This window comes from Dipodomys spectabilis, unplaced genomic scaffold (genome assembly GCF_019054845.1).
Source record: "Dipodomys spectabilis isolate Male_0828 unplaced genomic scaffold, ASM1905484v1 ptg000298l, whole genome shotgun sequence".
NCBI classification, from domain to species: Eukaryota; Metazoa; Chordata; class Mammalia; order Rodentia; family Heteromyidae; genus Dipodomys; species Dipodomys spectabilis.
The window spans coordinates 3,212,503-3,239,764 of NW_024870975.1; the positions used below are offsets into that span (position 1 = coordinate 3,212,503).

The 27,262-nt window shown below is 35.4% G+C and overlaps 1 pseudogene; it reads right to left on the minus strand.

Annotated features, from left to right (window-relative positions):
* Positions 1-21,565: 21,565 nt before the first annotated feature.
* On the minus strand, positions 21,566-21,662 carry LOC122127301 (annotated as a pseudogene).
* Between the last annotated feature and the right edge of the window lie 5,600 nt (positions 21,663-27,262).

Genomic DNA, 27,262 nt, shown 5'->3' on the forward strand with positions numbered 1-27,262 from the left:
GTATTATTGTTAAATCAGAATCCTTCACTACTTGACAATGTGTATGAGAAAATGAAAGAAAGGCATTAAAACAAAATGTCTTATCTTTTTAGGAATTTAATCCTAGGGGTGAGAGTAATGTCTGAACTTTTCCATTCAATAAAAGCTTGAAGTTTATAAGAACATTTTCCTACATATAAGAATTATTGTCAGGTTGGTTGACAGGGTTATTTCAGTCTGGAGATTTACCTAAAAAGAATTAGATTTCAATAGTGTATATGGCAGTTATGATGTGTCAATGGCTATTGAGGCATTTTCTATTCTAAAGAGGAATAAATTCCTGGAGTCTTCCGTCACATCAGTAAAGCTGTATATTCAACCTAATACTTGGTGTTACTTGTCCTACATTTATAATGAGTAGGCTGATAAGATATCCAAATATATCTAAATATATTTCAATAAAATCCCACAGATATGGGTAGATGGGTCACTAATTGGTACTGTAGGACAAATTAGGCCTGTCTGTTCAAGCTAAAATCTCCTGGCTAAATAAAGTTTTCAAAAATATTCACACAATACCAATGAGTAAAGTTCATGACAGTTATATCTGTATAATATTTCTAAGGTCAGGATTAAAGCATTTATACCCAACATTTAGAATCAACATGATCTGTTGAATTAATGGATCCAGAATTTATGTCTTCACATTCATATCTCAACATTTTACCAATATGACTTTCACCAAAACACTATTCTTATTGAACTTGTCTATGTCCTTTTACTTTCCAAATCCAAACAGTAGATTTCCTTCAATATCTTTCTGAAAATTCTTTCCTTCCTTTTCTTCTGTAAATCTGTGTTTATTACTTTTTTGTTTCCTTATCTATCTATTGCCTCCATCTTCTCCACACTGGTACTCACATTGTTCACACTTTAGTCAGAACTTTCCTTTTACTCTTCCCTTTAATAATGTCCCTGATTTCATTATTATTTTTCCTATTTATGTTCATGGATATTTTGATGATGTTCAAACAGACTTGCATCTGTTTAACATAAACCTTAGAACTAGCAGAGAGTTTTTTCCTCTAAATCCATCTTTTCCACCTGTAGTCCTTATCACCAAGAATGTAACTAACACAGTTAGGAGACAGAGATCTGGAAACACTTTAGATTTTCTCTTACCCTACCTCCATCCATTAGATAAGATGAATGATCAAGATTTTCTCAGTTTCTGTCACTAATGTAATTTCTATGTACTCCTTTTTATGCCCCTGACACAAGCCTATTGCAAATACTCATCACCAGTCACTCAGTCCTAAAACAACTGTTTACAAAGTATGCATTTCTCCCCATAGTCTTTTCATATTGGTCCTCTCCATCACCCAATGACTCTCCTTGTAAACACACAGAGTGAAGAACTCAGACAAAAATTCTAGTATCATTATTTACTCACAACATTGACTGGTGATCTTACATTTCTCATTGGAAATGGATGTAATCTACCAGAAATATTGAAGAATATATTTGTTGAATTCTAGAGCAAGGAAAAAGAAAAGAAGAGTCCTTACATTTTCTAACTTAGCTTTCAAATAAGGAAAGAGTCAAATTCAGTTTGTTGGTATAAAGTCAGAAATAGTTTCATGCTGAAATAAAAATAAATTTTAAATCCTGGCTCTAGAGCCTGTGTCCTTTTATGGTACCTGCAGATATATAAGTAGTATTATGTAAATTGTGTCATGTATTTACAGCTGTAATGAAGAACATACTCTTAATATATCATTGTAAAACATTGGTTATTGAATGGTATCCATATGAGAATGTTATTTGAACTAATCACACAAAGTTGGAACCTACATCTTAGTCCATCAAAATGTGGAAATAAACGATTTTATTTATAAGAAAATAATACCACCAAGAAAGGTGAGTATACATTAGAAAGACTGCTGGAAAAACATTAGGGTTTTTACTGACTCTACCTGCTTATTTGATTGTATTTCCTGATATTCAAACTCTCCTCTTGTTCTTCTGTTTTTGTCTTTTATTTTGGTTGGTCATGGGGCCTGGACTCTGGGCCTGGCACTGTTCCTCAGCTCTTCAGCTCAATGCACTCTACCCCTTGAGCCACAGTGCCACTTCTTTCTTTTTCTGCTTATGTGGTGGTGAGGAATCAAACCCAGAGCCTCATTTACGCAAGGCCAGCACTCTGCCACTGAGCCAAATTCCCAGCCCTCCTCCATTTATTCTTATTGTATGTAGTCCAACGCTGTTTGTAACTATGCATTCAATGTGGGAAATCCAACTTCAAAGATGTCTAAGTTTTTTTTTTCCTTTTCAATCACAACATCGTCATTATCAGGCTACACTCTGGTCATCATCCTCTCCATCAAAATTATTATTAGCATTATAAGTGCTAATTATTGAACGTCAGATATGTGTGTATTATTTTATTATTATTTGTCTTTTGATTAATAATTTTAATGTTACCACTGTGCATGCGTCCATATTGAAATTTTGAACAAATAAACAAAAACCTAAACCATATCAGATAGCTTGACTACGTGCTTATAACAAATTATGGAATAGATTTTTTTGAAGCATTGCAAATTCCTAATCAGTATGAATTAACTTCCTCATCCCCTAACTACAATCAAATATTTAAGAATTTGGGCAGAACCTTTTCAAGTAATATACTGTAAATGTTACTACAATATCATGTGTATATCAAAAATTCTCTTGAAAGTAATAAACTCTACTTTCTATTAAAATATTAGCTTTTTTATTGTAGGAAACTTTTAGAACAATAGACTGTATATCTTTCAAATGAAAAAGGTCAAAAATAGTAGCATAAATATTTTAGAGGGAGTCTGTTTTCTCTCTCTCTCCCTCTCCCTCTGTATATATATATCTGTCTTCTATATATATAAGTGTTATGTATACAATAGTACATTTTTAGAGATTATTTTTCCTCAGAAATATATACATATATAAAAATTTATGTGTAGAATGATATACATTATAGTGAAACAAGCATCTTAAAATATAATTAAAATTAAAAAAAACTTCATGAAACCAAGTGCCTGTACCTGACCCTTATAATAGGAGCTATTCAGGGTGCTGAGATCTTAGAATTGTTTTCTAAACTAGCCCAGACAGAAAAGTACTTGTTAGATTCTTATCTCCAATTAACCATTAAAAACAACACCCACAACAACAAAATTTATCACATTAATTTCACAAAGGCCTCTTTTAACTACTGTGAACATTTCTTAGAAACATGAATACATACCCCTGGAAAATGTTAAGTAAAAAGTCCAGAATATTTACGTCTATGTTAAAGACATGACTATTTAGGTTGTTTAAGATATTTAGGTAATGATTAGAAGTTAAGAATAATGATAGATATGTAATATATTGGGACTGTTTTTTTTCATTCTATTTTACAATAGCAATAAAATGATATTTATAATCATTATATAAAATTACTCTTGCTTGGTATTTGAATTATCATAAGTGATAAATATTTTTAAATGATTTCCAAAGCAAAGGAATATCAATTCTTTTGTAATTTCAAAAAGATTAATAAAATGATTTCAAGGCTGGTTCACTCTAAGTCTATATTTGTTTTCTTGTTCTAGTTTTCATATATTAGTAGAAATTAAAATTCCAAAAATTTAATGGATATTGGCATTCAGGAACATCTTCACATACACTAATATTGGAGTCCCTTTAGTGGAATTGTTTTATTTCATTTGTTGCTCACAAATAAATCAAGATTATTTTGTATTTTGTTCTTTTCACTGCTTTTGGCTCTTATCTTGAGAATATGTTTTTCCTAGCAAAGTAGAGATAAGCAATTGGATTAAGTAAGTAACATATGACTTTCATAAAATGCAGATGCATAGATTTGGGTCTTCTGTCATTTGTTAAAACTTCCTTCCAGAAAAGATTCTCAAATACTTAGAAGTTTTTCCCCTTCCCCTCCACAAATTATACTGACATCAAATAAATGAAAGCAGGGGTTATACTGTGGAGGAGGGAGGAACAAAGAAATAACCTTATAAATGTATTAGAAACAATCGCATGAGAGAAAAACTAACATTTGAATACATATTTTAGGGTTCATTTCCCTAACATCACCTTATCTGACCTTTTCTGCTTGACTCAGACATATACTAGATATTGCAAATAAGGGAAAGCATCGGGGAAAAAATAGGGCTACAGGTGGACCCATTGCAACAATGAGATGTACAAGTCATTATGTCAAAAAGGAATTTACAACTTTGGTGGGGGGGGTAGCGGGGAGGATTGTGTGGGGAGGGGGGGAGGGAGGGAAGGGATGGGAAGGGGAAACAAAGGAGGAGGCTACAATGCTTGATAAGAAATGTACTCATTATCTTGTCCATGTAATTGTAACCCCTCTGTACATTATTTTCACAATAAAAAAATAAAAATAATAAAAATATTACGTAGAAGTGATGCATAATTCCTAGGTAGTCCAGTTATCACATATACTTTTGGATTGAGTTATCTCTGTATAAACTCAAACGGACAAAATACCCTCAAAATAAACAGAAATCACATCTTTGTTTTAAATGCAGTAGTTTACAAAGAGTTTTTCGCCAACACCAAAAACAACCTTTTATCTATTTTGCATTTTGTGTGAAGAAGTATTAACAATAGTTTTTTTTCCTGACATGCAATTCACTTACAATATATTATCTCTTTTTATTATATACATTTTAGTGCTTTGGAAGTAAATTGTACCTTCATAGGTTTTCAAAGCCTAATTTTCACAAACTTGCATCTTCAAATAGAAATGCTATAAATTTTAGAACAGACATTAAAATAGATGTAAAATTCAGTTACAGGAATTTGTCCAGCATACATCCTCTATAGTATGTTTTTTCAAAATTTGTTTTTGGGGATTATTTCCAGGGTCTCACGCATACTATTGAATTTCACTGTCAATAATCTACATTCTCTGTCCAAAAAAGTTTTTTACTTCTGTTTAATACATTCATAGAAGTGTAATGCCTGGATCCTATACAATTCTCTTTCACCTTTTGAAGACTTCAAAACTTGTTTGCTAAAATGATTGCAGTATTATACAAATCGATCACTATGAGAAATATATCAATTTCTTCACAAATGCATTACTATATTTTGCATCCTCTTTTTATATTATGGTCATACTAGTGAGTTTTCATTTTATTATTTCTTACACACCAAAGAGTAGCTTATTTCATATGCTCCTCCTATTGACTATTAATTTACATATGTTATTTAAAGAAATATCATATTCAGGAAAAAATTTATATAGAATTAGAAGATATAAAAATACTTAAGTTTCAGAATCATTGTAGCATTAACAAATATGTGCCCTCTATCTGTTGGATATGGTTTCATTTCTGTTTTAGTGGCCTTTGAATTATGAAAGGTTATCACTTGATATAATCAAGTTCTTGCTTTTCTTTAGCAACTAATGTTTTCCATGTCAAATTTTTAGAAACCTTACTGATCCAATGTCATGAATTTTTACATTTATGTTTTATACGTTTTTACATCTTACATTTAGTTTGATAATCATTCTTTATAAGGATTGAGGTAGGCCAAGTGCCGGTGGCTCACGCCTGTAATCCTAGCTACTCAGGAGGCTGAGATCTGAGGATCGTGGTTTAAAGCCAGCCCTGGCAGGAAAGTGCATGAGATTCTTATCTCCAATAAACCACTAGAAAACCTGAAGTTTTGCTATTGCTCAAAGCGGTAGAGTGCTCACCTTGAGCTGAAGAGCACACGGACAGCGCCCATGCCCAGAGTTCAAACCCCATGACCGGGATACAAACAAACAAACAAAGGATTGAGGTAGTAGTCTAAGATCATTCTTTAAATCTAGAGAGGCCATAGTGCCAATACAACCATTTAAGATTCTGTTTTTATTTCATAAAGTCATAGCATCCTTTTCAAAATCTGTGGACCATAAAACTAAGAATTTATTTTTGACAAATCCAAGTCTGTTACCTTCTTCTATGTGTCTGTTCTTATAGTAGAACTATGTTATCTTCACTAAACATGGTAATATGATTCAAAGCTAGTATGAAGGCTCAAGCTACACCATTTTACAAGATTTCTCTGACTGACTTGTATTCCTTGAATTTACATACGAGATTATTGAGCTGGTGAACCAATATTCTACAGAGATATCTAGATGTTTGATAGTCACTCATATTTCCCAACTTGTGAAAACACAAACCCCTGATATTATGTATAGAAAAATGTCTTTAGAGATTGCTCAAGGGAACTAAAATTAATTTAGGAATGAGTTAAGATTTAGATAACATTATAGCATAATAAAGTTGAATGATAACTAATTGAGCTGTACTGCAGAAGGGGGGGGGAAGAATGGTGGACCACATAGGAGCTGTATGTCATTGGTATTGTTTCAAAAAACAGAAAGACTTCAGAGAAGAGAAGGAGAAAAATAAACTGTCCTGAATCTAGTTTTCTTTTTAATCCACCTGATAGTTTGGACTGAAAGTCCGATAACATGGGAAAAATAAAATAGAAAATAAAGCATTGTATATAGCTGTTACAATGTAAAAAATTTGCAATAGGAATATAATTAATTTTAAAAGAAATAAGAGAAAGAATATCAATAACAATTGCTAAAGTGGATAGAAGATGGATCACATTTTATCATATATAATTTTGAAAAAGCATACTAGCAATGAAAATTTAAATGTCATAACTTAGATACAATTTGTATTACAACTAGACAGTATAGTTCAGTGTTAAAACATTGGCCTAACATATGTGAAGCAATTGTGTGATCTCCCAAGCATTACAAAGTACACACAGAAAAAACCCACATAAACACACACACCCACACACCACATACACATATTTGGAATATTGTTATTATCATATTAAACAGAGGAAATTATCACAAACAATAAAAGTATTTTAATATATAAAATCATAATATTGCTCATACTATTTAAAAGTTTAGTAGAAATAAAATATTCATAAGATAATTGGATTCTTATAGATTAAGTAAATTGAAAATTAAGATATAAAAGACATGTGAAATTTTCAAACAAGTTTTAAATAATAAACATTTTGAAACATGTATCCTTTTATTTTGACAAAAGATTGATGTTACTGGTGTTTTAACTCAAGATTTAGAATATGATAACCAGGTGCTCTATATCTTGCTAGGGATGGCTATATCTCTAATCATTTCACTCTGGAAATTTTATGATAAGTTCTCATAGTTTCCCAGTCTCTTCTGAATTACAAACCTTATTTACACTTCCCACCATAGTTAAAAAATGGAAACCACAAATCACTATGCCCAGCTCAAACAGTTTTTTTTTTAAATTCAAGTATAAATATTTCCAAAAAGTGACCATGTAATGAAGCCTTTTTAATAAAGTATGTGATTCTTGAAAATACAGTATTTGTTACCTGGACAAATATGTTTAGAACTATAAGAAAATAAATATATTTAAATTCACCAACCATATAAAATTTAAGAAAATAATTTTTAAATATTCACATGTTAACTATTTTGAAAGCAAAATATATGCCTGAATAATTTACATGTGTTAAAATTATGCAAAACTAAATTAACTAATCCTACAACTCTGAAAAAAGAATTGGCCTAAAGAAACGAAAATAATTAAGTTCAAAATTTGAAATTTAGAAAATTAAATGAAGTAACTTAAGTAACTGTAAGCCCTCTGTATATCAATTTTATAATAAAAAATGCATTAACAAAGAAAGAAAAGTACCCATTGGACAATAGCTACAGGAAAAGTATCAGTAGTTTATTTTTGAATGTGCAAAAAAATCAATGGAAAAGATAACAATGTTTTTTCCATAATAAATGTACTCATTACCTTATTTATGTAACTGTATCCCCTCTGTACATTACCTTCACAATAAAATTAAATTGAAATTAAAAATAAACTAAATAATATACCAATTAAGAATTCGTAGAGAGCTAGGAAGGTGACTCAGTGGTAGAGCTCTTGCCTTGCATGCTTGAGGCCCTGAGTTCGTTTCCTCAGCATCACATAAACAGGAAAAAAAAGCCGGAAATGGCGCTGTGGCTCAAGTGGTGGAGTGCTAGCTTTGAACTAGCCTTGAGGAACAGCGCCCAGGCCCAGAGTTCAGGTCCCACGACCGGACCCCCCACCAAAAAAAAAAAAACAGAATTACTAGAAACCATTGGTTAAAAACTTAAAAAACTGCCCTAAGTACCCAAGTAATATAATTTGATGATACTATTTAAATAGTTCTAATTCAGCAGAGAAGCCAAAAGTTTAAAAACTGTTACAAAGTAAAGTAATAAATCAGAATATTTACTACTAATAATAATCATAAGATGAATTTATAGTGGTAGTCAAATATGTAAGAAATGAGGCAATTTGCCATTCGTTTGCACTGAATAAGTGAGAAAGAATTTTCTAGGTCTTTTTAAATATATAATAACTTTAATGAAGAAACTATTCATCATATGATAATTAGATGAAGCTGATATTAGAGTAAAGAGAAGATTGTACTAAGTTTTTGGATGTATAAGTATACACTTATTTTGGTTGTGGGAAATTGTGTTCATCTTGGGGTATTGTTTTTGTTAGACTGGTGTCATATCAGTGATTAATTTTAGGATAGGGGTTCCCTTTCCACAAGAACATGCACCTGATCTGTCTTTTTAGCCTCCCCATTATCAATGGCATAAGATTTGCACACCAACTTGCCTAGATTCCTACCTTGGCTGGCCTGGATTCTGCAGTCCTTCCAACCTCAACCTGTAGATAGTGCAGGAAGGTGGAAATGATCCAATGCACCCAGCTATAGATTGAGAAAAATTTCTACTAATCTTTTGGCCTGGGTTCTGTTTTCAAGCTTCCTCAGTAGTTAAGAGTTCACATGGGAGCCCCTGGTGCCAAGCAGTAAGAGTATTTCTTAAAGCAACTAGACATATATATGACTTAGGCATGTGAACACCTCAGGACAAGAATAAAAGAGCAGTGAAGGGTAGAGGACAGGCCTAATTTTAACTAGCTACTTGGAGGCTGAATAAGCTTAGCTAGCTACTCTGGAGGCTGAGATATGAAGACCACTATTCAAAGCCAGTCCAATCATGAAAATACATGCGATTATCTCTGAAAAACCAGAAGTAGAACAATGGCTCAAGTGGTAAACCTCTATCCTTGGTCACAGAAGCTTAAGCATGATGAATGAATGAATGAGCACTTGCACATGGGCATGTGTGTACACACATGCATGTGTCCACACACATACACACACACACACACACACACATGAGTATTTCAATGTGAAGTTCTTTTTTTACCTTGCTGTACTCTATTTCCCTGTATTAGTTTACAAATTAACAAAATCAACTAAGCACCTATTTATATACAACTCATCGTGCTTCTCTAAACTCAACTATCTTTTTGGAAACATGCTTTTATTTGACCCAAATGTAAACTATTCAGGAATTTGATTCTTCTCCCTCAATTCTGTAGAATTAGATGATTGTTTAGCTTCCTCCAAGCAATATAATTTTGTGAAATCCTGCATCAAGCAACATATTTCTTTCACTAGAAGGGAAGCCTCTGTCAAACAATTAATAATAGGTTTTTCTTCTCCTTGCTAGTATCTGTAGTTTTATTATCTTCATATATTTCATGATCTGTCTATGTATAACAAAGACTGCTGTAAAAATAAAAAGACTCTTCACAGCACTTATCATTTATATACAATCCATAGGTATGAAGGTGTTTAAATATTACTGAAATTGCTTTGGAACAAATCATGTTCACATTGACTATCGTGAAAAATAAGAATTGGTTTCTCAGCACTTTAGGTAAGAACTTTTTTGAAAGAAACAAAAGGAAAAGTAGGAACAACTCAAAACATATATTCAAATGAAACAAAACAACCCAAGAAAACAAATTAATTCAGCACTCATGAACCTGCAGGAAATGCAAAGATTTAAAAAAAAACATCAGCTATGACAAGCTTATGAAAATCCTGACTACATGGGAGTCTACTCTTGTGAGGATAGAGGTTAAAGCCCAGACTGGACAGAAATATCTGTACACAATGCCATGTACCTGTTATTCTAAATTCCAGGAAGAATAATATAACATGGACAGAGCCCAAGGTCATACACAAGTATCTGAAAAATAATCAGGATGATTTAGGGCTGGGGACATGACAAAGTGGTAAGAACACCCATTTAGGGGACACAAGACACTCAATTCAAACTCTAATATTTGGGTATTATGTAAAAAGCTATGATTTTAAATAATTGGAATAATTGAAAGATTTGAGTATTTGAGTGGAAAAATGCATGAGAGAGATAGAATGAACCCATGGTGCAATACTTTCAACTTAAGTGAAAATGTTTTATGGTACTTCAGACAAAACAGAGTTACCTTGCAAATGAGCATGGTTGTACATTTGGGTGATGGAAATACTTTACTTACACAGGTGTAAATTAAATAGATTTTTTTAGGTAGATTGTACTTCTTGAACTAAGAGCCTGGATGATGTCCCTGAGATTTTTCTCTCAAGACTACCACTCTACTACTTTGAGCCACAGTTCCAATTCTGATTTTCTGTTCGTTGCTTGGTGATAAGAGGATACTAGACATTCTTGCCCAGGATGGCTTCAAATCATGATTGTCAGATCTCAGCCTCCCGAGTAACCAGGAAGCCAGGCATGAGCTGTCGATAGTTTTCATAATTTAGTAAATTGTACAGTTTCTGAAGTTGTACATTATCATTATAACCTGTGTAATATATGTGTGTATGTATATATCAATGCATACGGATAGAAATATTTTAACATATTTTGTATCTACAGTAGATTTATGAAATTATCCATTATAAAATAAAATGGAAACAAAAGTTAATAAGGATAAAAACAAAGGAAATTATCACATGTTTCTTGATGTTTAATGGAATAGGAATTGCGAGAATCAGTTTGGGAAAACCATCTCTACGTTAACAAAATGGATAAGAGGTATTAATTCCAATCCATCTATTAGCCCATATTGTGCAACCTCACACATGAGTGTCAAAATCAAACAACACTTTTTGCCTTTGCTTTTAACTCACCTGTTATAATTTACGGGTTAGATGAAGTAATCAAATAAAGATTAAAATAATGTTATGTGAGGCTATGAATTAGAGCTGAAAATGATTTTAAACATGATAATAGCTAATTAACTTGCATATTTCTTACTTTTACTTTGTCATGTCTCTCATTCTCATATTAGGAAATTATATAGAAGGTTCTCACTGAATTATATGTACAATTATGAAAAAAAATGTATTGAAAGAATATGGGCACAATGTGGTTTTAGCTTATTGAGACCTGTAGGGGGAAGTGTGTTTTTGAGGACTTGCAATACATTGTGATGAAGATGAAAGGAGGGATGTGCTTATTCTGGAAAACTGGCTAGGGGATTGCTCCCATAAAGGTAGTGATGAATTCTTCCAAAAGGTTACAGTAAAATCACTTTCACAAGCATGTTCACTGCTGCACAATTCACCGTAGCCAAGTTACGGAAACAGCCCAGATGCCCTTTGGCGGAGTGATGGTTGGAGAAAGTGTGGCACATATACACAATTGGATTGCACCTATCCATTTTTAAGACTGTTACATTATTTGCAAAGAAATGGATAGATCTAAAAATTTATTAAGTGAACAAAGTCAGAGCCAGACACACAAAGGACCCATGTTCTGTCTCATATTTGGAAGCTAGAAATTTATACAAGTTTACACAAAAATATTAACCAAAGCATGCGATTTGCAGAGGAGTATTTCAAAGGTGTAATTTCTTATAAAATTGAACTTTACTCCAACAAAATTAATAGCAGGAAACTATCATTTGGACGATGTGAGTGGAAGTCAAAAGGAAGGAATAAAGAGAGTTATGGAGGAAGAGAGTGAATATAATATTCAATGCAACTGTATAAATCTAGAAAAAATTAAAGTGGGATGAGGTTTGGAAGGGTGTGGAAAAGTTATATAAAGATCCATTATATTAAAAAACTGATTTGTTGAATGGAAATTCCCTTGTACAAGTATTTAAGATAAGAAAATTATAATTAAAAACAATGGAGACATCTGATCATAAATTCTATTTCCATCTCTTTAAAAAAAATTATTTGTTCTATAATTTGATCAGAGGGATGGATTTTGTGGCTAGCTATATGATTGCACATCTGTCTCTCTCTTCCTCTTTCCTTCTCATGGTTCTCATAGGTAATATGATTACTCCATAATTATCCTAATTTATTTCGCTTTTATAGTTTTTTTACATCATTTCACTTTCTGCTCTGTCATTTCCCAATTCATTTACATATAAGGCATTATTTCCTATTTTCTCATTCCTAGAATAAGCTGCACATGAAGAAACCACTGGTCCTCATTTTCAGTTTGTCCCTTTGAATACAGAGGAAAATCTTTCCTCTGCTTTCTACCAAATCTCTACTCTCCAGTTAGAATAATTTAGAATAGTAAAAATGAAAAAAGAGAAAATAAATAATAGTGAAAAAACAGATGCAGAAAATTCACCGGAATAACGATGAATATACACCTCTTCATCTAGAAGCCTACTGTGGACACTTAGACATTGTCCATGAGTTGGTGGCTCAAAGCAGATATTCATGGAATAACTGTGAAAGGCTGGATACCCCTGCACAGTACTTATACATGGAATAATACCAGAGTGGCTTCTTTATTTCATCATGATGCAGACACCAGTGGCCAAACTAAAGGCCTCTTGACCCCCTTGCTGCTGGGTATAGATATAGCAAAAATACGCTGAATCTCCTTCTGTTGAACCATTATATCAAACCAGATCTGAAGCACAACTTAGAAGAAACTGCATTTGATATTACCAAAAGGATAAGTATGTATCACTATCTCTTTGAAGTTGTGGAAAGCTGTACAAATTGTTCTCTTAAGTCCTAATGTCTCCATTAAGTTTCTTAAATTTCAAAATTGCCAGTCCATCCCATGTGTCCATACAAAATATTTTCACAATAACAAGCAATAGCAATATTTTACTTTAGAAATTCATGGATTCCATGGTATACTTCTAAGTGAATTGCCTGACTTTGATGTCAAAATATATTCGAGCTGTTTGTATACATCAATAATGATATCTATAGAGTTTGTGATTTTTTTAAATCAGAAATAATTTTAACTTATCTGTTGAAATGAGTAGTAGAGAACCTAAAGATATTTCTGGTGCTTGTCTGAAAAAAGTATATTTTAAAATATTAATATTCTGTTTGTATAATGTCCATAATCTATTTCTTTCTCTCCTAGATATAATACTTTGAATTCGACATTATACTATAATATATAGGTCCATTAATAAATGTGTTCTTTCAGATTGCATTCCATATAGGAACAGTTTAAGATTCCTTTAATTCCTAGGTCCTTATAGAATTTTATTTCTTTGGGATAAAATGACAATGTTATTTTATTTCAAAAGTTTTATAAAGGTTATGCTATATAAAGGCCTTTCTAAAAAGGTGAAGATTGAATTCACTCATGTAAAACTAACATTTATTTCTATGAATTATATGTATTATTACACTTGTATATTTGTAATCAACTTTTTCATAACTGTTTTTCTTTTTTTTTTTAAATTTAATTTAATTTTATTTGTGAACATACTGTACAGAGGAGTTACAGTTACATGGGCAGGATAATGCGTACATTTCTTAACAAGCATTGCAGCCTCCTCCTTTGTTTACCCTTCACATCCCTTCCCAGCCTCCCCCCTCCCCCCCTAATCCCAATCCTTCTCCTTCCCACCCCCCCCCCCCGCACCAACGTTGTAAAGCTCGTTTTGGACATGACAACTTGTACTTCTCATTGTTGCAACAGGTCCACCAGTATCCTTAAACAACTGGTTTTTCCCCATCTCCTCCACAAGTTATACTGACATCAAATATAGTGAAAGCAGGGGTTATACTGTGGGGGAGGGACATACAAAGCAACAAAGAGATAATATTATAAATGTGTTAGAAACACAAGCATGAAAGAAAAAAACATTAAAATACACATCTAAGGGTTCATTTTCCTGACATCACATTATCTGTCCTTTTCCGCTTGACTCATACATATACTAGATATTACAAATAAGGGAAACCATGGGACCTACGTTTCTTTGGGCTTGGCTTACTTCACTTAATATAATTTTTTCCAAGTTTTTCCATTTCCTAACAAATGGGGCAATGTCATTCTTTCTGATGGAAGCATAGAATTCCATTGTGTATATATACCACATTTTCTTGATCCAATCATCTACTGAGGGGCATCTGGGTTGGTTCCATATCTTAGCTATGGTAAATAATGCTGCAATAAACATAGTTGTGCTGGTAGCTTTAGTGTGTTCTTGTTTGTAAACATTAGGGTAAATGTCCAAAAGTGGGATTGCTGGGTCATAGGGGAGCTCTATGTGAAGCCTTTTGAGGAACCTCCATACTGCTTTCCAAAGTGGTTGAACAAGTTTACATTCCCACCAACAATGAAGTAAGGTTCCTTTCTGTCCACATCCCCTCCAGCATCTGTTGTTATTAGAGTTCTTGATTTTTGCCGTTCTAACTGTAGTGAGGTGATATCTCAATGTTGTTTTGATTTACATTTCTTTTATGGCTAGGGATGTTGAACATTTCTTCATATGTCTATTGGCCATCCTTCTTTCTTCTTCACAGAAGTTTCTCTTTAAGTCTTTCGCCCACTTATTTATTGGGCAGTTGTTTCTTTGAGGATTTGTTGTTGGGGGGTTGAATTTTTTGAGTTCCAAGTATGTTTTAGATATGAGACCCTTGTCCGTTGTATGGCTAGTAAAGATCTTCGCCCAATCCGTGGGCTTTCTATTGATCTTGCTAGCTATGTCATTTGCCCTGCAGAAGCTCTGCAACTTTATGCAATCCCATTTGTCCAACCTTTCTTTGATTTGTTGTGTTTCCGGGTCTCTATTCAGAAAATTTCGGCCTGAGCCAAGGAGAACCAGGGTTTCTACTATTCCATCCTGTAATGTTTTCAGAGTGTCTGCTTTGAGTTCAAGGTCTTTGATCCATTTGGAGTTGATTCTGGTGCAGGGTGATATATAAGGATCTAGCTTAAGTTTTCTACATGTAGTTAACCAATTTTGCCAGCACCATTTACTGAAGAGGTTGTGTTTCTTCCATTCTATTGTTTTAGCTCCCTTATCGAAGATTAGATGGCTATAGGACTGTGGGTTCATTTCTGGGTTTTCAATTCTATTCCATTGGTCCTGAGGTCTGTTCTTATGCAAATACCAAGCTGTTTTGATTACTATGGCTTTATAGTAGAGTTTGAAGTTTGGTATTGATATTCCTCCAGCAGTGTTCTTTCCATTCAGGAGCGTTTTTGCTATTCGGGGTCTTTTATTGTTCCATATGAATTTTTGGATTGCCTCTTCTATTTCCTTGAAGAATGAGGTTGGAATTTGGATAGGTATTGCTTTGAATTTGTAGATAGCCTTGGGAAGTATTGCCATTTTCACGATGTTAATCTTTCCAATCCAGGAGCATGGGAGGTTTTGCCATTTTTTAAGTTCTGTGTTGATTTCCTTTTTCAAGATTTTAAAGTTTTCATCATAGAGGTCCTTCACTTCTTTAGTTAAGTTAATTCCTAGGTATTTTATTTTTTGTGGGGCTATTAAAAATGGAGTTGCTTTCCTAATTTCAGCCACACTTTTCTCACTGTTGTCATACAGAAAAGCCGTTGATTTTGGGGGGTTAATTTTATAACCTGCTACTTTGCCAAAGTTTTGAATCAGCTTGAGTAATTTGGGTGTGGAGTCTATGGGATTCTTTAAATACAAGATCATGTCATCTGCAAAGAGGGAGAGTTTTATTTCTTCTTTCCCTATTTGGATCCCCTTTATGCCTGCATCTTGTCTTATTGCTGTAGCTAGGCATTCTAATACTAGATTGAAGAGAAGTGGAGAGAGTGGGCATCCTTGTCTTGTTCCTGATTTAAGAGGAAATGGCATTAGTTTTTCACCATTGAGTATAATGCTGGCTGTAGGTTTGTCATATACAGCCTTTATTGTATTGAGGAATGTTCCATGGATTCCTAATTTTTCCAAAACCTTCATCATAAAGGGGTGTTGGATCTTGTCGAATGCTTTTTCTGCATCTATTGAGATAACCATGTGGTTCTTATTCTTGCTCCTGTTGATGTGATGAATAATATTAATTGATTTGCGTATATTGTACCAGCTTTGCATCCCTGAAATGAATCCTGTTTGATCGTGGTGTATGATTTTTTGGATGAATTGTTGAAGGCGATTGGCCAAAATTTTGTTGAGAAGTTTTGCATCAATGTTCATCAAAGAAATGGGTCTATAGTTCTCTTTCTTTGATGAGTCCCTGCCTGTTTTTGGGATGAGGGTTATGATGGCTTCATAGAATGTGTTCGGTAGTGAGCTTTCTCTTTCAATTTCATTGATGAGTTGGAGGAGTATTGGTGTGAGCTCTGCTTTGAAGGCCTTGTAGAATTCCGCTGTAAAACCATCTGGTCCTGGACTTTTCTTAGCTGGGAGGTCCCTTATTGCTGTTTCTATTTCAATGCTTGATATGGGCCTGTTAAGCTGGTTTAACTCATCTTGGTTTAGTTTTGGCATGTCAATATTTGCTAGGAAAAGGTCCATTTCTGTCAAGTTCTCAAACTTATTAGCATAAAGTTTTGAGAAGTATTGCCTTATAATGTTCTGAATCTTGGTTGTTTCCGTGGTGATGTTTCCATTCTCATCTCTGAGTTTATTATTTTGGGTGTGTTCTCTGCTTTTTCTGATAAGATTTGCTAAGGGTCTGTCAATTTTGTTAAGTTTTTCGAAGAACCAACTCTTTGTTTTGTTGATTCTTTCCTTAGTTTTTTTGGATTCTAATTCATTTAATTCTGATTTAATTTTGATTATTTCTTTCCGTCTACTGGATTGGGGTTTATCTTGCTGCTCTTTTTCAAGGAGGTTTAGATGTGTCATTAAATTGCTAGTTTCAGATCTCTCCAATTTGTTGATGTAGGTACTCAGAGCTATAAACTTGCCTCTGAGTACTGCCTTTGCTGTGTCCCAGAGGAGCTGGTAATTTGTGTGTTCATTTTTGTTGAATAGCATGAACATTTGAATTTCCTTTCTAATCTCTTCCATGACCCACTCTTGATTCAGCAGTGTGTTGTTCAGCCTCCATGTGATACCGGACTTTCTTTGGTGGCTTTTGGTGTTGAGTTCTAATTTTAGTCCCTTGTGGTCAGAGAGAATGCAAGGTATAACTTCAATGTTTGTGAATTTAGACAAGTTTGCTTTGTGGCCTAAAATGTGGTCTATTTTAGAAAACCTTCCATGTGCTGCTGAGAAAAACGTGTATTCTGATGCTGCTGGGTGAAATGTTCGGTAGATGTCTGTTAAGTCTAGTTGATCTATGCAGCTGTTTAAATCTGCGGTTTCTCTGTTGAGTTTTTGCCGAGTTGATCTACCTAGTGGGGAGAGTGGTGTGTTAAAATCCCCAACAATTAATGTCTTTGGATCTATATGGGATTTGAGGGAAGGTAGTGTTTCTTTGATAAATTTGGGTGCTCCATTGTTTGGCGAATAGATATTTAGAATTGTAATATCCTCCTGAAGGAGAGATCCTTTAATTAGTATGTAGCGACCTTCTTTACCTCTTCTCACGAATTTTAATTTGAAGTCTATTTTATCTGATATTAAGATTGCAACTCCTGCCTGTTTATGGGGGCCTTTTGCTTGGTAGATTTTGTTCCAGCCTTTAACATTGAAAATGTGGTTGTTTTTACGGGCAAGATGTGACTCCTGCAGGCAGCAGATAGAAGGGTCTTGCTTTTTAATCCAACTAGACAGTCTATGCTGCTTAATTGGAGAGTTCAGTCCGTTAACGTTAAGAGATAGGACTGAGAGGTATTTGGGAGTTCCTGCCATGTTATCCACCTTCTTGCGGGCTGCGAAAACTTGGTTCTTCCTATGGTTCTTGGATTCTCAGTATGGGTGCAGTTTCTTGGCCTTTGTTGCGGTCTTGTTGGTTTTCTATGTGTAGAACATCTTTAAGAATATTTGTAGGGCTGGTTTGGTGGAGATGTATTGTTTCAATTTTTCTTTGCTATGGAAGGTTTTTATTTGGCCTTCAGTCATGAAGGAGAGTTTAGCTGGGTACAGTATTCTTGGTTGATAGTTGTTTGTTTTTAGGGCATGGCATACATCATTCCAGGCTCTTCTTGCTTTGATTGTCTCTGCTGAGAAATCTGAGGTGATTCTAATTGGTTTCCGTTTATAGGTGATTAACCTTTTCTCCTTGACAGCTTTAAGGATCTTTTCCTTGGTCTGAGTTGATCCTGTGTGGATTATAATGTGACGGTGGGATGTCCTATTCTGGTCTGGTCTATTTGGGGTTCTAAAAGCTTCTTGTATCTGAATAGGCCTATCTTTTTGTATGTTTGGGAAGTTCTCTGCTAGGATCCTGTTAAACAAATTTCCTAGACCATTAACTTCTGTTTCTAGGTGCTCCTCTACACCCATTATCCTTAGATTAGGCCTTCTGATGGTGTCTTCCAGGTGTTGGATAGATCTATCATACTTCTTAGACTTGTCTTGGATGGTTGTATGTTCTTTCTCTATAATATCTAGGCTGTCTTCAATCCCTGAGATTCGATCTTCTGCATGGTCTAACCTGCTGTCAAGACTCTCTACTTTGTTTTTTATCTCTTTTCCTTCTAATTGGTCAGCTTTGATGGCTTCAAGTTCTTTGTTGAAGCTCTGTTTTAGGTCTTGTATGAATTTCTTTACTTCCTTAATTTGGTGTTCAGTGTTTGTTCTCAAATCACTTAGTTGATTGGTTATGGTGTCTTTGGACTCCCATTCCTTCTGTTGGGTTCCATTCAGCATTCCCTTTGTGGTCTCCCTGACTTCCTTCAGCTCTTTGTTAATGGATTCCATGAATGCCTTTAGTGATCTTTTTGTGTTCTCTACCTGGTCTCTCAATTCCTGAATTACTCTTTGATTAGCTTCCTCCCATTTGTGGGATTCCTGCAGTTCTCTTTCCTCCCGTTCGTGGGATTCCTGCAGTTCTCTTTGAGTGTTCTCAGCCTGCTCACGCCATTCCTGCCTTTCTCTTTGAGTATTCTCAAGTTGTTCATGCAAATCCTGTATCAGTTTTTCAGTAGCTTCCTCACGCTTATGATATTCCTGTATAAACTTTTGGGATGCCTCCTCTCCCTCCCTATCATGCTCATACAGAGTCCTTTGTAAGTTGTCAAACTTCTCATTTATCATGTTTGCCACCAGTGTTTGTAGTGCTATTTGGAACTCTCCTCTGGATTGTTCATTATCTGATCTGACCCCTGATTATAAAGATTGGGAATTGAGATACCCGGATTTGCCATTTTTCGTGTGTTCTTTTGGCTTACTCTGCCTATTTGAGATGAAAATAGCTCCAGTTTTGTGCTAGAACCCTATCTTAAGGCATCCATCAACCAACGTTTGCATTTATACAGTCACTAGTCTACAGATACAATCTAGTTCAACAGATACATCTATTCAACATCAAACAACTATATGTTAATGGGCTTCGAACCGCAGAGAAGAATTTGGAAAACCAGAAATTTTTAGGGTTAGGGAGAGATGTGGGTAAAAATTAGGAATAGATTGTTGTGGGGAGGCACAGGGAGAGTTAACTATGTCCTAATCTCAATGCAGGAAACAGGTTGGGTAGGATGTAAGTAGCGAGGGAGAGAAAAAGAAGAAAGGGAAAGGGAAATGAAAAGAGACCAGAAAAAAAAATTAGAAATGTAAAAATTAATATAGTTATGGAGATTGAAAGACCATCTATTTAGAGAGGAATGTGAATATAATGAGAAAACAGGAGGGAGATAGAGGAGATGTGAAAAACTTAAAAAATGCTTAAAATATTATATAGGTATAAAGAGGTAGTACTGCTATTAAGGAATTTAAGCCTCAGAGGTTTTGGATTGAGTAATAAATTTGTGGATTAAGTGTGTACACAATGGGGATAGGGTCTACTAGTTAACTATGGGTTTATCAGGATGTGCAGGACAAGAGTTAAGTCACATACAGAAGAACAAAAGAAAGGAAAAGGTGAAAAGGATAAGATAGGGAGAAAAAAAAGATCAGAAGTTCAGTAGAGCTAGACAAAAAACAAAAAGATAATTAAGAAAGAAAAAAAAAGAGAGAGAAGACAAGAAAAGAAAGGAAAACGTACATTCATGTATTCCTAAAATAAAAATTATAAGAGGGAAAAAAAGTTACTGGAAAACAATTATTTTTTCAAAAAAGGCAAAAATTAAAGATTAATAAAAGTTTTAGAAAAGGAAAAAAAAATGTTTTATATTTATAAGGTACCAAAAAAAAAAGAAAAAAGAAAAGAAGAAAAAAAAGTTCTTTGATTTTTTTTTTTGATTTTTTTTGGGAGGGGTGGGAAGAATCCTGTATCTCCCTTTTGTCTGTAACCAGCCTCTTGTTGGAGTCTCTGGTCAGCTTGAGGTCCTGTGGCTTGATTGGTTTCTTAAGTCAGTTTGTTCGAACAGGCAGAAAAATGCTCTGCTTTACCCAAGATTTTGAGATCCCACTCCCAGGTTTGTTTAACGGGAGGGTGATCCGCTTTGAGAATCACAAAAGAGGGGTGATGAGGCTAGGTTCTGGTAGAGTTGAGGCCTTTCAGCAAACAGTAGCTTTTCCCTGGGGCTATTTTGTGAAAAATTCACAGAGCCCACCCTGGAGCCATTCTCAGGGTTTCTGTTTTTCAATTGATTGTGGAGGCTGCTAGAGGGAGGGGCAGCCTCTGGCTCTGGTTACCTAGTGAGGAAAGCCACTCCAATGGCTGGTGCCTGAGCTGGGTGACTTTTCCCTGGATGGAGCTGAGTCTGTCAGGTCACTTCGCCGTTAAGTTCTTGTGACCTGTTAAATAACTCGTTTTATTCCAAGGCCTGAGTTGGAGCTATCAGCTCCTCCGAGCTTTGTCGGTATCCAAGATGGAGATCACCGGTGCTCGGGGGGGGGGGGGAGGGGTGCCCTTCCCTCCTCTGCTCCCTGAGAAGGAGTGAGGACGTCGGGCTTCTACTCACGCCGAGTCTTGGATCCTGGGTCGTCTCTGGTCTGCAAACTGCAGGATGAAGATGTCCGCTGCTTGTCGGTTCTTGCTTTTGTTGAGTAGAATCCTCTCACCCGCTGCGTCTGGCTCCTTCGTCCCGGACTCTCTGTGTGAGCACTCAGGTATGGCCGCGGCTGCAGTCGCCGCTGCAACCCTGCCACCGGCGCAGCGGCTGCTGGCAGGTGCTCAGATGTGTCTCCTTGTCTTGGCTTCCCCTCTCTTGTCTAACTCTCTGTCCTGTGATGGCACACTTGGTGTGATTCTCTGGCTTAGGACTGTTCACTGGAACTCTAAAACTGCTTTCTATGCGAGAGCTTGTTCAGATTCCAGCTTCTCCTCCGCCATCTTCCCAGAACTCTCATAACTGTTTTTCATTTCTTGCATCTGAAGAATGAAAAATATGGAATACTTCACAAATTTTCATATCATCCTTGTGCAAAAGCCATGTTAATCTCTGTATTGTAATTCAGGTAGACATGCTGCTGAAGCATGTAGTATCTTCTAAATTTACATAGTTAATGATGCAAACTTAAGATAGGCATATATCCTTGGTTGCCTATTTGCAACCAGGAAACATATTGTTCCCAAATTTGCTATTCATCTTATTTCTGCAAAATTCTGTGTATGGTGGAAAAAACTTATATTGTTTGTTCAATTGCTCACATTTGCAATTTTTTGTCAATAACTATTTTAAGTATTTTTCATTTGAAATTTGATCATACTTTGAAGCCTTCATAGCTAGGTCCAAAGGTGATGGATTTTCAAGTACTTATTTCTTAACTGATTTAGCTTTGTGGAGCTAATGGATTCAAAGTAAGCCTTGCTTAAGAGCTACTTCTAAACTTCTGCAGCTTAAAATTTCCCAAATGAGGTCTTACTGGCACAAATGTCTGCCTGACCCTTTACCCTTGCTGCATGTAAGAACAGACCTACCAGAATATCTTACCCTGACAGCATAGATTGTCTTATTGGAGCAAAACTAATCTTAGTTACAAAGGATCATAAAGTGATGAACAGTTCAGACAGAACTGTTCAGACTAAGCCAGGCGCTGATGGCTCATGCCTGTAATCCTATCTACTCAGGAGGCTCCAGGAGAAGTCCATATGTTTCTCCTTGTTATTAGGCCTTAAATTGGTAATGTTTTAATCGCAGTGTTTCCTCTTGCCTCTAGGCTATACATCTCCGAATGGTAAAGCTTTAAGTTTAATTCTACCAAACACTGAGGTAGAGGTAATGGAATAATATTTTAAAACAGTTGCCTTTGTTACCTTAACCACAAGAGAACAATGCAAAGCATTTTCTTATATTATATATACTTATATATTTTATATTTATGTGCTGATTTTATATTTCACACAGTGAATCTTACTGGAATTAATTTATAATTTGACAAATTAATTGATATTTATTACAATAAATAGATTGGAATATAAATAATCAGGATTAGAATATATATTAGAATATAAAAAGTATCAATGCAATGTTTTCAGTATAAACTTGTGATACCTTCTAATTGTTCTTGGTTTCTGAGTTCACATGGTAAAAAAAACAATGTTGTTTTCTTTATTCTATAAGGGATTTTACTCTGCTGCTCTGTTTATTGTTTTAACTCGCTGGTCCCAAACTGTTTTTCTCCATATTTCTGAAGCATTGCTACTGATTATACTCAAATTTTGCTGATATGATGTCTAAAAGGTATTATTCTTCCACAGGATCCATGGGTCCTAGGATCCCAGGTCCCAGTTACCTGCATCATCAAATAACTAGGGCAAGAGATCTCACCGAGGCCCATGCAACATACCAACAGAAAGTAATTGAAGACCCATCTTAATTTCTCATTTCCTATATTTCAGGGGCCCAATTCCTTAAAATGCAGGAATTAGCAGTAAGCACTTGGGAAATGCAAGGCAACTTAAAATGCAATATGAAATCACAAAATGTGAAAGTACAGTAATTCAAACTTTCTATTTTCAGATGACCATCCCATAGGAGTGAACAAGACCACAAATGTCACAAAATGATTTGTAATACCCCTCTTCTAATGATTAATGAATGATTTCAGTCCAGCATCATCAGGCCAAAAAATAGTTCCTGGAAAGATAGATCCATAATTGATCTACCAATGCTAGGAATATTTGTCATACAGTTCAAATATAATTCAGAAAAAACATTGATTGAGAAGAACCTTATTGCTTCAAAACACTAGTACTTCAGTCAAACTTGGTTCTGTAGTGTAAAAAGGTTGTTATTCTCAAACCAATGATAACCTACATTTAATCTCCTGAAAGTATATTCCTTTTCAAATAAACTTTTAAAAACACATTTGCCAAAATAACACTTTACAAGTAGATGATATTTAGTGACATTACTAGTTTTTCAAGTGTAGGGAGCAAGTTAAAATAGAGTTGATTTATTTACCCAGCACTAATGCCAAACAGGTTCAACCATTCATTAAAGTGAAGAAATAGGACCCCTCACCATTTGTGTTTTTCAGTAGGTGCTTTCGAAAATTTGTTAAATAGATCAGCCTCACATATTTCAAACCAAAACATTAGCTAATAAAGTAAATTTCATCACATAAAAATACTTTTTAAAAAGTCATGAATAGTTGCCCTATCATATGGTGTTTTATGTTTTCCCTATCTGTCTAACATAGTAAGAAATATGACTTTAAGTCTTGAATATGGGTACTCATCAGAGACTTGACAAACATATAATCTGTCTTCTTTCTCTATCATATTCCTCTACAGTAGTAAATTTTAGTTTTCTTCTTTTTCCAAAACTCATAGGTAGTAGAAAATATTATCCCATGTAAAATAAAATAATCACAAACCACTTTACAAAGCCATAGGAATACATTCTCAGCCATTTTTAAACTTTCTTGTTGACTACAGATTAATCTTCCAAATGGAGGGGAATAAAATCAGGTCTAGGTGCTTCATGTCTCCAGGCTTGCAAATTGTTACTTCAGATGAATGAATTATGGAAATATAAGCTGACATCAGTTTAAGTATATGCAGAATTGAAACTCCATGGAATGTATATAAACCTTTCAAAGTAGGAGCAAACAGTTTAACAGAATGACTATCAGGAAGTTGAAACCAGAGAGGAATAATTGTAAAGACATAGAATGAATGAAAAATGGCACAAGGGTCAAGTATAGCTAGAATACTCCATGTACACATGTGAGAAAGTAAGTGGTAAATCGGAAATAAATCTTGTAGAAGGGGTTGGTTGAGAAGGATAGAAGGAGTGACTCTGATCCAGGAACATTGGACAATTAGATGCACATACTTAATTGAAACACACTAGCACAACCTTTTGTAATTCAGTGAAAAAATACAACAAAAAACACAAACACACAAAAAGCACAACCAAACAGCAATCTCTATAGAGTATGATGATGACTTCTCAAAATTTTAAATAGTTAATGAAGGACAATCTTGTGAAAAGCATACCAAGTTGTTTAAAGTGGGCAGTTTGGGGTAGAGGAGAATTTTTAACAGATTTAAATAGATTGTTTTAGGTTATAAATCACCTATATCTGCTGCAAATATTTTCTTCTGCATGTTCTCTTGGTCTGAACTGTATACTCCAATCCTGAGCCACACTTGATAGCTTGTAAAGATAGAATGGAAGAAACAAGATCAAGAACCCATTACTCCACCGGAGAGGAAACAGTCCTCTCTGTTTTCTCTCATTTCTATTGACTACTTTCATTCATAAGTTTATGTCAAGTGATTTGCATTATATATTTCCTTCTTTGTTCTGGCAAAGTAATTGTTCAAAATAATTCAGTAAATATTATATTCCATTTTTTCTATCATGCTGTTTACTTATCCAAGCGAGTCCATTAAACTTTCCACTTGCATTTCGGTGCCACAGAAACCCAGCATCAATGTTAATGAGGACAATCTCTAATGTAAAACTTTGTCTCCAAAATACCAGTCCAAGAAGCTGTGATCACAAATATTTAGCTATACTTTTTCTTTTTTCTTTTACCTTGAGAGTCTTCTTCTGTCTAAAGTGCCCTCAAAAATCAGTACTCCACCAATTTTTGGTTCAATCACTTCTAACTTCAAAGATATATTTTGCTAACAATATGCTTAGAGGAAACCGAAGAATACTCCACTTTTATCTTCTCTCTTAAGATTCTCCTTAGATACCATATCAGGAATATTGAAGTTATTTTTTGCAAAATTATTTCAATAGATTATTTTTCTATCCGTCTTGCATTTACTCAAAAAGTTGTATGGAGAAGAATAGAGTATAATCACCCATACCTTGGATGACAGTATCTGTTACAAAAGGACAATGCTCCTATGTCTTATTTCTCTGTCCTCCTCTTAGCTCTTGCCTGATTTCCCACTTATCACAGATTCTTGGCTTCAAGCCTAGTGAAGGTGAAGGACTATAAGGGCCTCCCCCATTGCTACATTGTAGGGCTAGATCTCCAGCATGAGGTAATCATGAACGACGCACACAAGGAACACATGTTGGGAGAACAGACTTAAGCATGTCTGGTTTATTTCTGCACAAGGGTTGGGATTTTATAGCCCCAGCTTTCCCAACCTCCGGAGTCCTTCCCAGCCAATTACTTAGCAGGGAGTTGATGATGGGCACTGCTTGGTGACAGGCACTGTTTGGTCCCCTTGGGGCATGTAGGGATCTTGGATAGCTCATGGCTGGGTCACATCTCTATTAGCAGGAGGTGTGCTTCAACAGCTACTCTAGCTGACTCAACCAGATCTGGCCGGCTGTACCCACAAATTTCCCCTTTTCTTTTAAAAGGACCGTCATTATGGTGACCCGTCGTTGGAGGCGTTTTTGCCGGGAGTGCCAGCATTTAATAATTCCTAGGAGAGAAAGCCCTACAAGTGCAAGGCCTCCCCAGATGACCAGAGAGGATGGCGAAAACCATTGTTGTAACTTTTTAAGCACTCGTCTAAAAAGGAGGCAGTGGGAATAAGCTGTATGGTGGTTTGGTTTAGGCGGGTAACATCATGCAGCAGGTTTGGGGTGAAGTTTAAGTACTTAAGGGACCAAGGGCCTTTGATGTAGTTACTAAGTTCAGTGACATTGGGTGCAGGAGTGGAAAGCTGACAGACAGAAGTAGTCATTGCATTATATAGTCCTCCTTGTTGTAATCGAAGAAACGTAATCTGTTCTTGGAGCAAGTCTATTTGTTGTTGGAGCACAAGGAGGCCTCCCTTAAGATGATTGTCAACTTGTAAATGTTGTAATTCTATGGATGACAGTTGAGGGATGAGCTGGTTTATCTGTTGCACAGTGGACACGCTTTGGGACAGCAATATAGCAGCACTGGTAGATGAAGCCACTGTAGCGATGATTTCAGACCCGATTGCAATGATCAATCCTACTGCTCATTTAGTGCATGGGCGAATTAATTGAACCTGGGAAAACTGAGAGTCATTAGTAGCCAGAACAATAAATGGGGGAACACGTACCAAACCTGCAAAAGGCTATGAGTCATTGGGTTTCCAGTGATTGCTGAGAGTGCAAGTAGTGGAAGAGTTGTCTCCTAGACAAAAAAAAGAATGGGGCTCTAACCACTACCATTCCTGACACCTGGTCGTATACATATTGGTTACAGCAACGAGTATTGGCCAATAGGAAAGGGGACAAATCGAGGCAGGAATGTGATGAGCAAACGATTGGCATGGTGGCTCCTAGGTCTCCCAATCGTCCTCTTGAAGAGTCAAAAAACTCATTTAGATTTTGAGGTTTGGGATCTTTTTCAGATTGGTTGTATATAGCCGGGTAGAGGGACAACGCGAGCTCCCCAAACACTTTGCCTTGCTAGGAATTGGCACAAAGGCTAATCACTAATTCCTCAAGAGGAGTGCATATAGTGCCAAAGCTATCAAACTCCCTGCGTGGGCACAACTGCATATGAAAATGTATGTCAGTAGCCTGATAACAATTTTTTTCCAGTGGGACAAATGGGGTAGGGTCCTGTGTAGTTCCACCATCCCATCCCATGCGTTACTGTTGCGAGGGGGATGGTACAGCCATCAAATTGCTTTATCATCTCGTTTGAAAAACAAAAACAGATGGCTCCCTTCCATC